Source organism: Carassius auratus, unplaced genomic scaffold (genome assembly GCF_003368295.1).
Source record: "Carassius auratus strain Wakin unplaced genomic scaffold, ASM336829v1 scaf_tig00215910, whole genome shotgun sequence".
NCBI classification, from domain to species: domain Eukaryota; kingdom Metazoa; phylum Chordata; class Actinopteri; order Cypriniformes; family Cyprinidae; genus Carassius; species Carassius auratus.
Genome location: NW_020528304.1, coordinates 234,101 through 248,225, shown reverse-complemented (window position 1 = coordinate 248,225; position 14,125 = coordinate 234,101). Strand labels below are relative to the sequence as shown.

Here is a 14,125-nt window from a genome sequence, read left to right as displayed (position 1 = left end):
TACACACACACACACACACACACACACACACACACACACACACACACACATATATATATTGAATCACTGTTGTCCTGAGTCTAATATCTGCTTGTTTACTCCATCTTCATTTTTTTATGTACTATTATTTACAAGAAATCATTGATTGCTTGGTGATTATCACTGCAAAACTGAAACTAAGGCTGTGATATTCCTTAAAGGGTTAGTCCACCCAAAAATCTAAATGATGTCATTAATAACTCACCCTCATGTCGTTCCAAACCTGTGAGACCTCCGTATATCTTCGGAACACAGTTTAAGATATTTTAGATTTAGTCCGAGAGCTCTCAGTCCCTCCATTGAAACTGTGTGTATGGTATAATGTCCATTTCCAGAAAGATACAAAAAACATCATCAAAGTAGTCCATGTGACATCAGAGGGTCAGTTAGAATTTTTTGAAGCATCGAAAATAAATTGTGGTCCGAAAATAGCAAAAACTATGACTTTATCCATCTTTTCTTCTCTTCCGTGTCTGTTGTGAGAACACAGCAGTTTGTGATATCTGGTTCGCGAACGAATCATTCGATGTAACCGGATCTTTTTGAACCAGTTCACCAAATCGAACTGAATCGTTTTAAATGGTTCGCGTCTCCAATAAGCATTAATCCACAAATGACTTAAGCTGTTAACTTTTTTAATGTGATGATACTGCGCATGTGTGATTCAGTGTGAAGCAGAATGACACACAGGGCGTCTGAACCAAACTGATTCTTTTAGTGATTGATTCTGAACTGATTCTCTGCTAATGTTATGAGCCCAGGTAAACTGAAGGCTTGAATGAAGGGCAATCATCACCAATGACGCCGTTACGTCGAGCACAAAAGAAACTGTGAACCGTTATCTTCAACGGGTATATTGAGTTGAACTGTCCGAAAGAACTACTGGTTATCCGAAAACCAATGCAGCCGGTTCTTGACTCGTGAACGAGTCAATCTTTCGTTCATTATCTGGCTCGGCTTGGTGTTCATTTTCAGTTCTCTCTTCACAGCAGTTCAGTCAGTGTACTGTTTGAGTAAATGAATTACTCCAGGATATTGGCTTGTTTTAACCCTTTCGAGTCGATTAACGCATATATGCGTTTTGAGTCATTTTCACCTGATAACCCCGAAAAGAACTTAAATTACACTCTCAGTTTTAATCGTACAGATAAGAGCAATACCTCAATCGAATCTGTAAAGGGTCTAGTTTTTTTTGGATACAGACATAATAACAAAAAACCTTTGTGCACTCATAAAATAAATATAACAAAGAAGGTGCGCTGTCTACAGTCTTTGTCTCCGCTGATCGTCATGTACAAACATTTCATTAAAATGAACTGTAACTCCGTGAATACTCAACAAAGAGACATGAGAGAGATATCTATAGAAAGCCTGGAATGTCTACTTTTAAACTAAACAAGTGCTGCCGAAAACAAATATTCTGAGATAAAGTAATCCATATGAAAACAACGCAATGTCTGTTTTTCATATCTCCGCTCATTATATCTAATGTGACCTCGCCCCCGCGCTGAACGCGCTATTCAGATTCAAACTGAAGCGCGCGGCTTGAATACGCCCACACAGAAGAAAAAGCAGCAAGACTGTTCTTCAAGTTTTTATTTTATTTTACTGTTTGCTTCGCGATGAGAGGACTAAGACATAATTCACCCCAAAAAGATGTGATGTGGTTGAGGATTTGAGGAATGGATTTCCTCAGAAAAAAGAATGAAGCACTTTATTCAGCAGAGATCATAAACATGAGTAAGTCTCTTTTTATTTATTTGTACTAGTTTTCACATAACCTGTAAACATTTTACTAGTTAGACTTTTTCCAAATACTTTTTCCAAACTATAATTCCTGACTAAATGTATAATCAAGTGAAACATTATGAAGTTTCAATAACAATATACAATACTATACCATTCAAAAGCTTGATGTAAATAATATAAATGTGACAAATAGAGATAACTCTAACAAATGTAAAAACAATGCAGTTCTTTCGATTTATTCCCCCTAAAAAAAAACTGAAAAATATTATCAGCTCTTTTCAACATTAATAATAATAATAATAATAATAATAATGATGATAATAAATGGGGTTTATTTGGTAGAAAATAAGATTGTTAAAAGGATTTCTGAAGGATTGTGTGACTAGAGAAAGGATGCCAAAAAATTTGAAAGTCAGCTTTGATTGTTCCTAATAAACTGTTTAACTGCTCCCCCAAGTGGATATTAAATTATGTTGTGGGATAATTAAATATATTCTTAATAAACTACAAACATAAAATTATATACTTTTATTTTGTTCTCACATTCTTTCTTGTAAGTCCTCCCTCACAGTGGCACAGTTGAATGGGAGGCTCATTATGCAGCTCATTATGCAGGCCTTTGTCTTCTCAGGTGTAAATCACAATGATATTCATGATAGTTGACGCCTACTCGCATATGACTTTTACCAACAAAAAGTGTTTTAGAAAATTTAAATCAATATATTGTTTTCTGTGAGTGAGTGAACAAGATGATTTTCACATCATTCAGAAAGAAAAATTCTAGGCTACAAGCTCCAGTTCTCAACTTTTCCGGCAACCAATTTTATGTATGTGTTTTATTGCCTTATTCAAGTGATTTAACATTTTTAGTTTTTCACTAACCATGCATAACATTTTTTTTCTCAAAAATACAATCATGTACATGCATGCATTTCACATATTATTATAGCCCAGTTTGTGCTGATTACAGTGATATTAGACTTTACCCATTTAGATATTTATAAGAAACTGAAAAAAGCACAAATGTCAGGGCATGACAAAACTTCTCAAGGCCCCAAAAATACCCTTAGACTCCAGAGGGTTAAAAGAGGGAGTGTCAGCCACATTAAAAAAGTTAACAGCTTAAGTCATTTGTGGATTAATGCGTATTGGAGACGCAAACCGTTTAAAACGATTCAGTTCGGTTTGGTGAACTGGTTCAAAAAGATCCTATAACATCGAATAATTCGTTTGCGAACCGGATATTACAAATTGCTGTGTTTTGAACTCTCTCACAACAGACACGGAAGAGAAGACAATGATGAATAAAGTGACACTTTTTTGGACCAAAATGTATTTGCGATGCTTCAAAAAATTCTAACTGACCCTCTGATGTCACATGGACTACTTTGATGATGTTTTTCTTACCTTTCTGGACATAATGTACCTTTCATGACTAAATCTAAAATATCTTAAAGGGGGGTGAAATGCTATTTCATGCATACTGAGTTTTTTACACTGTTAAAGAGTTGGATTCCCATGCTAAACATGGACAAAGTTTCAAAAATTAACTTGTACGTTTGAAGGAGTAATTTTGTTCCAAAAAAACCTCTTCCGGTTTGTCACAAGTTTCGGAAAGTTTTTTCAAGTATGGCTCTGTGTGACGTTAGATGGAGCGGAATTTCCTTATATGGGTCCTAAGGCACTTCTGCCGGAAGAGCGCGCGCTCCCATATAGCGAGGCTGAGCACAAACATTTCACTGATCAGAGCGATTCACTGATCAGAGCAGAGCGAGAGCGTCGCGAAAAGTCACAAAAGGAGTGTGTATTTGGTTGCCAGGGCAAGACAACCCTGCACAGATTACCAAAAGAGAAACAGCATTAAGGGACCAGTGGATGGAGTTTATTTTTACAGAGCATCAACGGAGTTGTGCAAGTGTTTTTGTTTGTTCCCTGCATTTCGAAGATGCTTGTTTTACAAACAAGGTCCAGTTTGATGACAGATTTGCACATCGTTTATTTCTTAAGGATAATGCAGTCGCAACGAAAAAGGGTCACGATCGTGTGTTGGAACTGCATGCGGTGAGTAAAACTGCTTCAAATAGCTCTGTGTTGTTCACTTAGCTATCGGCCCGTGAGCACATCAAGTTAACAACATGCGATGTTGTCATCAAACTGCACTTTCCACATGTAACTTACAGCTTAAAAAAAAAGAAAAAAAAGACGACATAAAGTGGAAACCGCTAAGCAAATATATACAGTTTCAGTACATACCACATAGAGAAGCCTTTGCTGATGCTGCTCTTGTTAAATTTCAGCCTCTGGATCTGTGTCACAGCTTCAAAACGCTCTCAACACAAAAGCCTACTGGCACTCATGATTCTTTAGCTCCGCCCACACGTCACGCCTCTAGGCGCTCGTGCTTTCCGGGAAAAATCGGTACAGACTATCTTTCTCTTATAAATATAATAAAAATAAAGACTTTTTGGAGTTATGAAGGGTGCAGTACTACTCTATAGGTACTCAAGATTAACAGGATATTGAGTGAAAACTAGCATTTCACCCCCCCTTTAAACTGTTTTCCGAAGATAAACAGAGGACTTGGAGGTCACGGGGTTTGGAAAGACCACTGAGTTATTAATGACATAATTTAGATTTTTGGGTGAACTAACCCTTTAATGGCACAATGATTCCATCTGCTTTTATTTTATTTTTATATATTTTTACAATAGTTTATGCTAATGCTGATGGATTCATACCTGAATAGTTGCAAACTTAAAAGAGGATGTTGCATTGTAATTCAGTAAAAAAATCAATACACTTATTACAGTTATCCAAAGCATGCTCAGCCAGCTGTTTCTTGACTAATTCACATAGGCAGTGCACTCTCAGGAACAATAAAAGGCAGTCCACTAGTTGTTCACACAGATACAGTTACTACTGAAACTGAAAGCATACTTTGTCATGCCATTGTAACAAATACACTTTAGATCTATACATTAAAATTATAAATAAGTCTGCTGTCTACTGTATTTCTCATAGGGGCTTGTACAATGAAAGATAACACAGCTATGTGAAAAAGACGTGTGCTTAATTGTACTGTGTATTTGTAGTTTACTTCAAATCTTAATAATAATAATAAAAATACTGGCTGATAGTATAGTTTTTTTGGAATTTTTCTCTATTTATTTTTTACTGATGTTTTACTAGAATTTTTACCTTTACACTGCATTGCATTGTTTTAGAGTTAACGGAAATGTCTCTTAAATTAATAGATAATTTCCTGTGTAATAAACTGCCAGTACATTTTCTGTAATTGTATGGATTTATTTTTTACAGTTTACTTAAAGAATAGTTCACCCAAATTTTGCTGAAAATGTAAAAGAGGACAACTGGGGACGGATGGTTTAAAGTTGAAACACCTTAAAGATGGATGTGTTTCCTGCAAACAGGCCTCTTTACATAAGATATTAGTTGATGGACTGGAGTCATATGGATTATTGTGATACTTTTATTAGCTGTTCAGACTCTGAATATCCGATTGCACCCATTCACTGCATTGGTGAATGAGTAATGTCATTTTAAAGGACTCATTACAATACAGATTTGTTTATATATTGGATGGTCTAAAGTTAAATAAATTGTCAATCCCTTTATGAACACAGTATACACATCTTTTTTTTTCTTTGCATGCAGTGAGTTCACTGGATTCAAATGGCTTTCAAAACCATTAAATCTCAATCCAACAGCACCTTTGGGATGTGGTGGAATGGGAAATTTGCATCATGGATGTGCAGCAGGCAAATCTGCCACAACTATGTGATGCTGCGTGTTAATTTGGACCAGAATTTTTGAGTAATGTTTCCAGCACCTTGTTGAATCTATGCCAGGCAGAATTCTGTTCTGAAGTCAAAATCTACTAGCAAGGTTTATCTAATAAAGAGGCCAGTGAGTAAAGATTTTAAATGATTATGTTTTAATTATCAATTTGTTCCGCTTTAAAGAATTACATCTCCTTGATCTGTTGACTAACATACTAATGAACATTATGAACAGTACTCGATTATAAGATGACGAATAAATGTCAGAAAACATTACATTCAGTTTGGAAGTTTAATATTTTAAAATATGTTATTTCCATAATAAGTAGGACTAAGTACTATTTTGTAAAGTATAATTAACTTTAATTATTTTTCACGAGGTCAAACCTTGTACAATATACCCTAAAATAAACAACTTTTTTTATTATTGGTTGGCTTAACTGTTTTAATCTTTACCCTCCAACCACCTTGCTACATTCTATGTACAGTAATGCCACTTTTTATACCTTTACTAAGTACATAGTAGTGTACTAGTACTAAGTTTATTAGATATGTAGTGTATATTTGTACTACATTATATGGAAGTTAAATGTTTATGTTAATCAAGTTTATGTCATCAAAGATTATATGGGACAGGTTTGTGTAGAATGTGTGATGCTTTGCAGCCACATCTAGTGAGCATATTGCTGTCAGTCCTGTTGGTGTAGCTCGGAGCAAAAAACTAGCCCAAAATTTATTCTCTTCTCAATGAGGTAGTTTATCATTTAGCAGCATGTGTGAGGGGACACAAGTTTTCGAGCCTTATAATTATACCTTACCATTGCTTTTTCATACAAATATGTGTTTTGAAGTTTCAAACACAATAATGTGCTTTTTTCCAACTTGGTCAATAAAAATGATTTGTAATGTTTTGTTTCATTCTTTCTTTTTAACTATATCTATTAATCCTAACGTTAACCATGAGAACAACTGTTAAACTGAGCAGAGACCATACTTTTACAGGTAACTCAACACTTATAAATTCAAGTTAAATAAATTAAAATAAAAAAAAGTACAATAAAGAAATGAAAGGAAATGTAGGAAGGAAGGAAGGAAGAAAGAAAGGAAGGAAAGAAGGATTGGCTTTGTGAAAACATATTGTGTTTTCAAATTCAGTGGCTTCAAGGCTTCATGTATTGAAAGTAATTTTAATAGGTATTGCTGGATGGAATTCAATTTATACCCGAGTGAGAGGAGGCCATGCCAACATAGTATGCATGGTTTTTTCAGAGTACGCCAACCTGAACCAACAGCATCAAAACAGAGACTGGCTTCATTAAAAGGTGTAGGTGTATCGAGCTAACTGAACAGAGATTATATCATTGTCCTTTCAACCTCTTCTGTTTTTCTGATGAAAGCAAAATAAGGCAAAATCATTCCACCCTCAGTCAGGCACCATTAGCATATGTTAAATAAAGCTTGTGAGTGCATCGGCATATAGATGTTGTCATTGATTTCAATTTACTCTTGTTTTGATTCCTCAGCAGGGCTTTGTGTCAATCTTAAGTCATGCATAGCCAATTACAGCTGGTAAAGTGCACACATTTGTAGACCTCAGTAAAGCCAAATGACTGCATATGCCTGTTTGACCGTGTTGTCAATAAATCTAAATGTATAACATCAGAAACTGACAGATACATTATTCTTTGTAACCTTGGGTCATTCTTAAACACTTCTTCTTAATAACAAATCCTTTCTTTTATACATCCATCATTTTAAAGTTACTCAAATCACTGATCTATCCATCATTAGTGCAGGTACATATGATGAAGATAAACCTAATGAAGAATTCTCACATTATGAAGCTTTAAAGGAACAGTTCACTCAAATATCATTTATTTATTAATTTATTTTATTTAATCATCCTTACAGCATTCAAATCTTGTATGCTGCTATTTTTCTAAAATTAAGATTTTTATTTTTTTTATTATTATTATTTTTTTTTACTTCATGCAGCTCTTTCCTTTGCTTGTTTGCTCCGATCTACTGTAGGCACACCCAGAGGTTCACATTACCAATAATTATTGTTTTAAAAATTGTTTGTAAATTGCATTTACTCAATTCAAAAAGTATATTTCAATGATAATCGCAGCTTTACAATGTACTCATTATTTTAAGTGTGAAATATAGTACATCATACAGTAGCTTAGGTTTTTAGAGTAGAATCAACATTAGACTCCATTCAAGAGAACACATCAGCAAAATCACCTGATGTTAAGTAGATGATAAAATTAGCTATGATTAAGCAGTATGAACAGTTGAACAGGGGCTCAGAACAAGGATTTCCAAACAGCAGGGTGAAAAAAAACAGGTGTTTCTAAACCAGAAGATTTTTAGAGTGAAAAAGTTGACAGTACACAGATGGGATGTGGCATCTCTGTGAATTGTTGGCACTCACTAAGCATACAAAATATGGCTAAAGATGAACACAATCTATCTCAGCCATCTGTAAGTTATGGTATTTTCATTTAGTTCAGGAAGTATATGTGAATAAAAAATAAATAAATAAATAAAAAGCTTTACTATCTATATATGGCCATTTCTGTTCTGTAGTGGTGCATTTGTGCCACTGAACCTAAAAGTGTTTTCCCACTTAGGTCCATGTTTAGGTGAGGTTTGGAATAAAATTACATTTCCAAACTTGTCATGCTCTCAGGGTTGGATGAAATCCTTCCTCTAAATGTTAATTTGTATGCAATGTGCTCACAGTAGGAAAAGCAGTTAGTTAGTTAACCTTAGTTACTGGACATTAGTCGTCCAAGTGGAATCATTTTTTATGGTTAAATGCACAGTTGTTAAATTTAAAAAAGGGGGGGAAATGTGTGTAATGAAAATAGAATTTAAACTATGTAGACTATTTTATCAGTGGTATATATATATATATATATATATATATATATATATATTTACATCCCGTGGTAACTAGGATTTACACAAGCTCCAGTCTGGATCCAGAACACCTGAGAAGAGATGATGCTGACCCTCAGAGGACCCCAGATGATGCTAACCTTGAATCAACAAACAGAACTAACAATTATTGCTAAAGTGTGACTGCATCATATAATAACTATTAATTACTAATATTGATAGTTCATCGTCTAGCTGACTACATCTTGTATTATTATTATTTTTTTTTTTTTTCTAAAATCCTGTCAAACGTGCACAAACTACTAGCTACTACTAAATATTGTAGAAACATCATTTTCTGTAAAGTTGCTTTGTAACGATTTGTATTTTAAAAAGCGCTATACAAATAAACTTGAATTGAATTTAATTGAATTTAATTTTATTTCACTTTCCAAATTCGCTTCCACAAATTCAGTGGTTAAAATAAAGCAGATAATTTGCCCTTTCACATCCGGGAGCTGCAGGAATAGCAGTAGAGCACAGAGGCATGATCTCCATCTGCTGTCAGTCGCTCACCAGCAGGTGGTGCAAGCAGCTGTTAAATAAGGCCAAAGCAACAGGTGGATTAAGTAATACAGTTACAAAAACTGATCTGGAGAAATTAAGCAAGCACAAAGCAGAAGTTTTGATTATCGGGGCATGTGGAAAAGCTGATTGTGCGTATGTTTATTTCAACATCTTTGCTGTTACCAAGTAAGCAGCATTCAAAGTAGATTATAATGGTGTTTTACCCAACGCTGAAGTACAGAACTAACATTACATCTAAGGAAGACATATATTGCTTTCGGTTGTTTAGTTTACGTAACTTTGTGTCATGGCTTGTGCGCTATGCTGTAGTGGGGATCCCCTCACGTCACACTAGAGGATTCCCCAATGACGAGTAATGCTTCTCAATGAATTAATACTCTGATATAAGACCTCAGATCTCATGATACATTGTATTGATGATTATGCAAACTATATACAGGCAAGCAAATGGGGTCAAAAAGAATCCAATGCGCTGCATTGTTCATGTTTCAAAGGTTGTACTAGTATGTTGTTAGTTACCTAGTTCATGTAAATTGCTAATATCTGCCTTATAGTGTATGTGCCATTCACAATTATTTAAAACAAAACAAAATCCGTAAGACCCCAAAAGGGATTTTTCATGTTCCAAATGTTGTATTATAAAATCTTTATGTACTTTATGTACAGCAAGGGAGGTATTAGCAGAAATGTACATATAGTATGTCAGTCTAGTCACTAGGAATGTACTACAACCTTTGGAACATAATAAAATAATAAAATATGTGAAAAAATTAAAATTTAAAAATTATGTGAATTACAGTAATTTCTTATGAGTTATTATATACTGTATATACAGTGAGGAAGATAATGGCAAAATTTCAACAGTAGCAGGTCAGTCTGGTCACTAGCAACATACTAATAAGATACAACATTTTGAACACGAAAACCCCCATTTAATTGTAATTTATTTTTTATGTGTAGTGTCCACATAAAGAGAAATAAGTTATTGGCCATATATATTTAGTCAGTTTGAGTAAATTAATTTATTGTAAACTGATTAATTTGAATATATTATTGTAGCTACGTTTCGTTTTGAGGTAAATTTGAAGACGGTCCCTAAAGGATCTTAGGCAAATATCAAACATAAAACTACTGCACTTGTTTTTCTTTTTACGAAATAAAAGATGTTAATGTTTTATATATATATATATATATATATATATATATATATATATATATATATATATATATAACATGAAGTGTTAATTAAGTGATTGATGGTTGTTCATGTCTATGCAATTTCACGTGTTGCTGTAAACCTGGGATTGCACATTTTCATTCTTTTAAATTCATTCTTTCCTAACGTTCTATCTTCCTGCCACCTGTGTGAATGTGTGACTGCGTGTGCTTGTGTTAGATTAGTTTATGTCTTAGATTTATTTATTAAAAAGTCTTATTCATATTAAAAATAGAAATATCTTGTGTTTTGTGATTACAAGTTAATGTCTTAAACTGTCGATCTTATTACAGTGCTAATTAATAGTGTTTTCACTATACTTTGGATATTAATATCCATTGCATAGTTGATGTTATATGGCTCGTTCAATGAATCGCTGGCCGTCTCAGCGATCAGCCGTAAAACAGTGATTCTGTTCAAATTTCCTTTAAAATCTTAAATGACTCCCTTTGAGCTAAATTGACCTGTTTTTTACACCATGGCCATGTATATGGTAAATGGACTGCATTTATATAGTACTTTCAACAGACCACATGGCCATCCAAAGCGCTTCACATTCACCCATTCACTCACTCATTCACACACCGACTGCGGTGTCAGCCATTCAAGGCGCCATCCGGCTTGTCAGGAGCAGCTGGGGTTAGGTGTCTTGCTCAAGGACACCTCAACACTTGGTCAGGTGGACCCAGGATTGAACCACCAAACTTCCGATTTGTAGACAACCTACATGAACCACACTGCCACATGTGAACTGAGACTTAAAAAGTGGCACTGGATTATGTTTGATAGGTTCAGTTGACATTGGATCAGTATCCAATGCTATAAGAACACCCTCCAGTTGATGGTTCCTGCCTATGTATCCCACTTGTCTTCCTCAGGCTGGAACACTATGGCATTTCGTAAGTGTGTGCAACTGTGTGCTCACTTTTTTACAAAAGAGGACACGCATGGTAAGTGTGTAAAGTGTATGGGTCAGGTGGAGTCTCTACCCCCTAGCAGTCAGGAAACATGACACTCTTTAGCATATACAAAGGTTTTACAGTTTTTGTCAATTGCTAAATGACATTGAGCACAACTGGAGTCACATGTGTAAAACTCTAACTACAGCATGCACAGCAGCAGTTCATGTGGAACAAACTCTAGTTCGTTTTTCGTTGCTTGAACACAGTTTTCAAAACTCTTCACACTTATCCCATGACTCTAACCACAACCTGCACAACACTGTGGATTTACAGCACTTTGTTCAAATGCTAACACACTGCTGTCAAAACTGTGAACCACACATTCAAAATAGGAATAGATTTTAGCCTTGTGCCTTTCAAACACTGCTGATTGGAATTTCAGGATTAGCCCCTCAATTATTTGTTCGAATTACAGTATGTACTTTTAGTTTCTACCTTTTTTTTTCTCATTACTGTAATTCCGTAAATTACTACAGACTATTGAAACAAACTGCTAATTTTCATTTACCTTAAAAAATTATGTTCTAAAAATGTAAATAAATCATGCGAAAGAATGTCACTCTTTTCTTTGAAGAAATATGACATTGTATGAAGTTACTGAAATTGTTCAAACTGTAAAGACGAAAAGTGAGTATTTTTTGTATTGGTGTTTGATGCTAGTGTTTTTCCTCTCAGTGTGTTCTGAGTGACAGCGTGTGTTATCTCAGTGAGGGTTGTGTGTACAGCTTGGCTGCACTGAGCCACTGCACTGATTTGAACTGTTTAGCATAGGTGACTGTTGATAGTGCAGACTGTAGTTAGAGTTTTGCACATGTAGCTCCAGATGTGCTCACTATCGTTTAGCAATCGAAACAAAAAACTGTAAATGTGATTTCTTGTCCTGTCAACAAATTAAACAGGACTGGTCTTGGAAGAAACCTTTTCTGACATGAATTACTAATACCGCCATAACTCTATTCAGCTTGATGAAATAAATAAATAATAAAAAAAGAATAAATAATGACATCGACATCTTGACCTAATCTTTGAAGGTACAGGGTAAGCCTGAATTTAAACCTTCAGAAGAGTGTTGTGTTGCCGTGGCAACAGACTGTACTCCTTGCGGTATAACTGAATTTGTGCACAGTGCAATCGTGACTGCTTGTGTCTAGTCATTTTGTCTCTGTCTGAATCAGAGCCAGACAAGACATTCCTGTAGGTCTCTTTTGAGAATACTGGGTCTAATGGCAGCTGTCTCACCGGTGATACAACTTGGCCTGCTTCATATAAGACCTTTTCAGAGGTGTGATAGCAGTAAGAGGAATTCTGGAATCCTCTTCACTTAATTAGGTTTACATGCAGGTGCTGTCTGACCCTTTTGCACTGGAAACAACCCTAGTTCATGATTCAGGATTTGTCATTCTGAAATTGCCACTAGATAATTATAGAAGATGCCCCGTTGGTAGAATAGGACACAGTTTCTTTAAGGATGCCCACTCTACAGTGTTTGGATAATGGCTGTGCTTTGGTTTTGATCCAATCCTCTCAGAATTCCATGTATGTAACATGATTCACAGAATTGGCAACATGTTATAACTATAACTTGCCAGAGGGAAATGTGTTCATTAGAAGGTTAGGTCAGCACATTTTGCTTCTAGTGCAGAAAAAGTTTCTGTTGCTATGGGCAGTGCACACCCAAGGTCATTTGAATCTGGAAGCAGATCTTCTCATGAGACATAGGTTGAGACTTGGAGAATGGAGGTTTCATTCAGATCTCAGATCTTTCTGGCAGGGATTCTCCAAGGCAGATATGGATAGATTTGCTTTGAGTGAAATGACCAGTGTTGGTCATTTTACTTTGAAAAGTATTTAGTTACAGTTACAAATTACTTCTCCCAAAAAGTAGTTGAGTTAGTAACTCAGTTACCACTTTGTAAAAGTAATTAGTTACTCACCAAATAACTGTGACATTATTTTTTTTATGTTCTATAACACTATTATGTTATATTGTGCTATAATACGCTATTATTTATTTAATATCAAAGATGTTTATATTAACTAATTAAATAATAAAAACACTATATACAGAAACATGCTTGCCTTTAATTTCAATTAACAAGAAGTAGTGCCGGTACTTCCAGTTCGAGAACACTACCTTCGAATTTCCCCGGCTCGTTACCATTTTCGCTGATGCTGGATTGTGTTTAGTGGTAGTCAGAGCATGCAGTGAGTAAGCGTGAGCAAGGCACCGCCCACCCAGCCAATCATCATCGCATTTGCAACAGTGTCATCATCCCCACCCCTGCTCTCTCCAGGCATCTGATGTGAAGCCAAAGCATGACACCTCGCGCTTCATTCAACCAAATTGTAGTAACGCAACACTTTACATTCTCAGTAAAGATAACGGCGTGGCAACGATGGGAAGAGTAATTAATTAGATTACTCTGTTACTGAAAAATAAACTCCAATAATAACGCCCTTATATTTAAACGCCATTACTCCCAACACTGGAAATGACCCAGCGCCTCCCTTGATTCTCTCTGATCTTGTCCTTCGCCTCTGAGGTTTGACTCTTGTGCATGTGTGGCCAATGGTCCCCTTGTATGTTTAACTGCTGATAAGTCTGCTTTCTGCAGTGATGCAGAGGATGTGAGAAGAGGGTTTCCTCTTAGCAACCACATTTTAGCCATCCCATATTTGGTTTTTGACATTGACACTGTTGTTAAAATGGCAGGTCTTATTCGGACAGGACTAATTTTCCTGAAGGATATGTTAGAGAAATTCGTATTTCACAGAGTTTGTGATTTCTTTGAGATTTTATTTAAAAATGGGATAAGTTCTCTAAGAGGACCATTTAGTTTCCTGAAAAAAAAAGGTATGTAATTTTCTCCAGAATTTTTACAGAG

The 14,125-nt window shown here is 35.3% G+C and overlaps 1 protein-coding gene across 1 annotated transcript in view; it reads right to left on the bottom strand.

Moving 5' to 3' along the window:
• The window catches only part of csmd1a (CUB and Sushi multiple domains 1a), a 280,504-nt gene that overhangs the window by 174,461 nt on the left and 91,918 nt on the right, over positions 1-14,125 (bottom strand). The window lies entirely within an intron of this gene.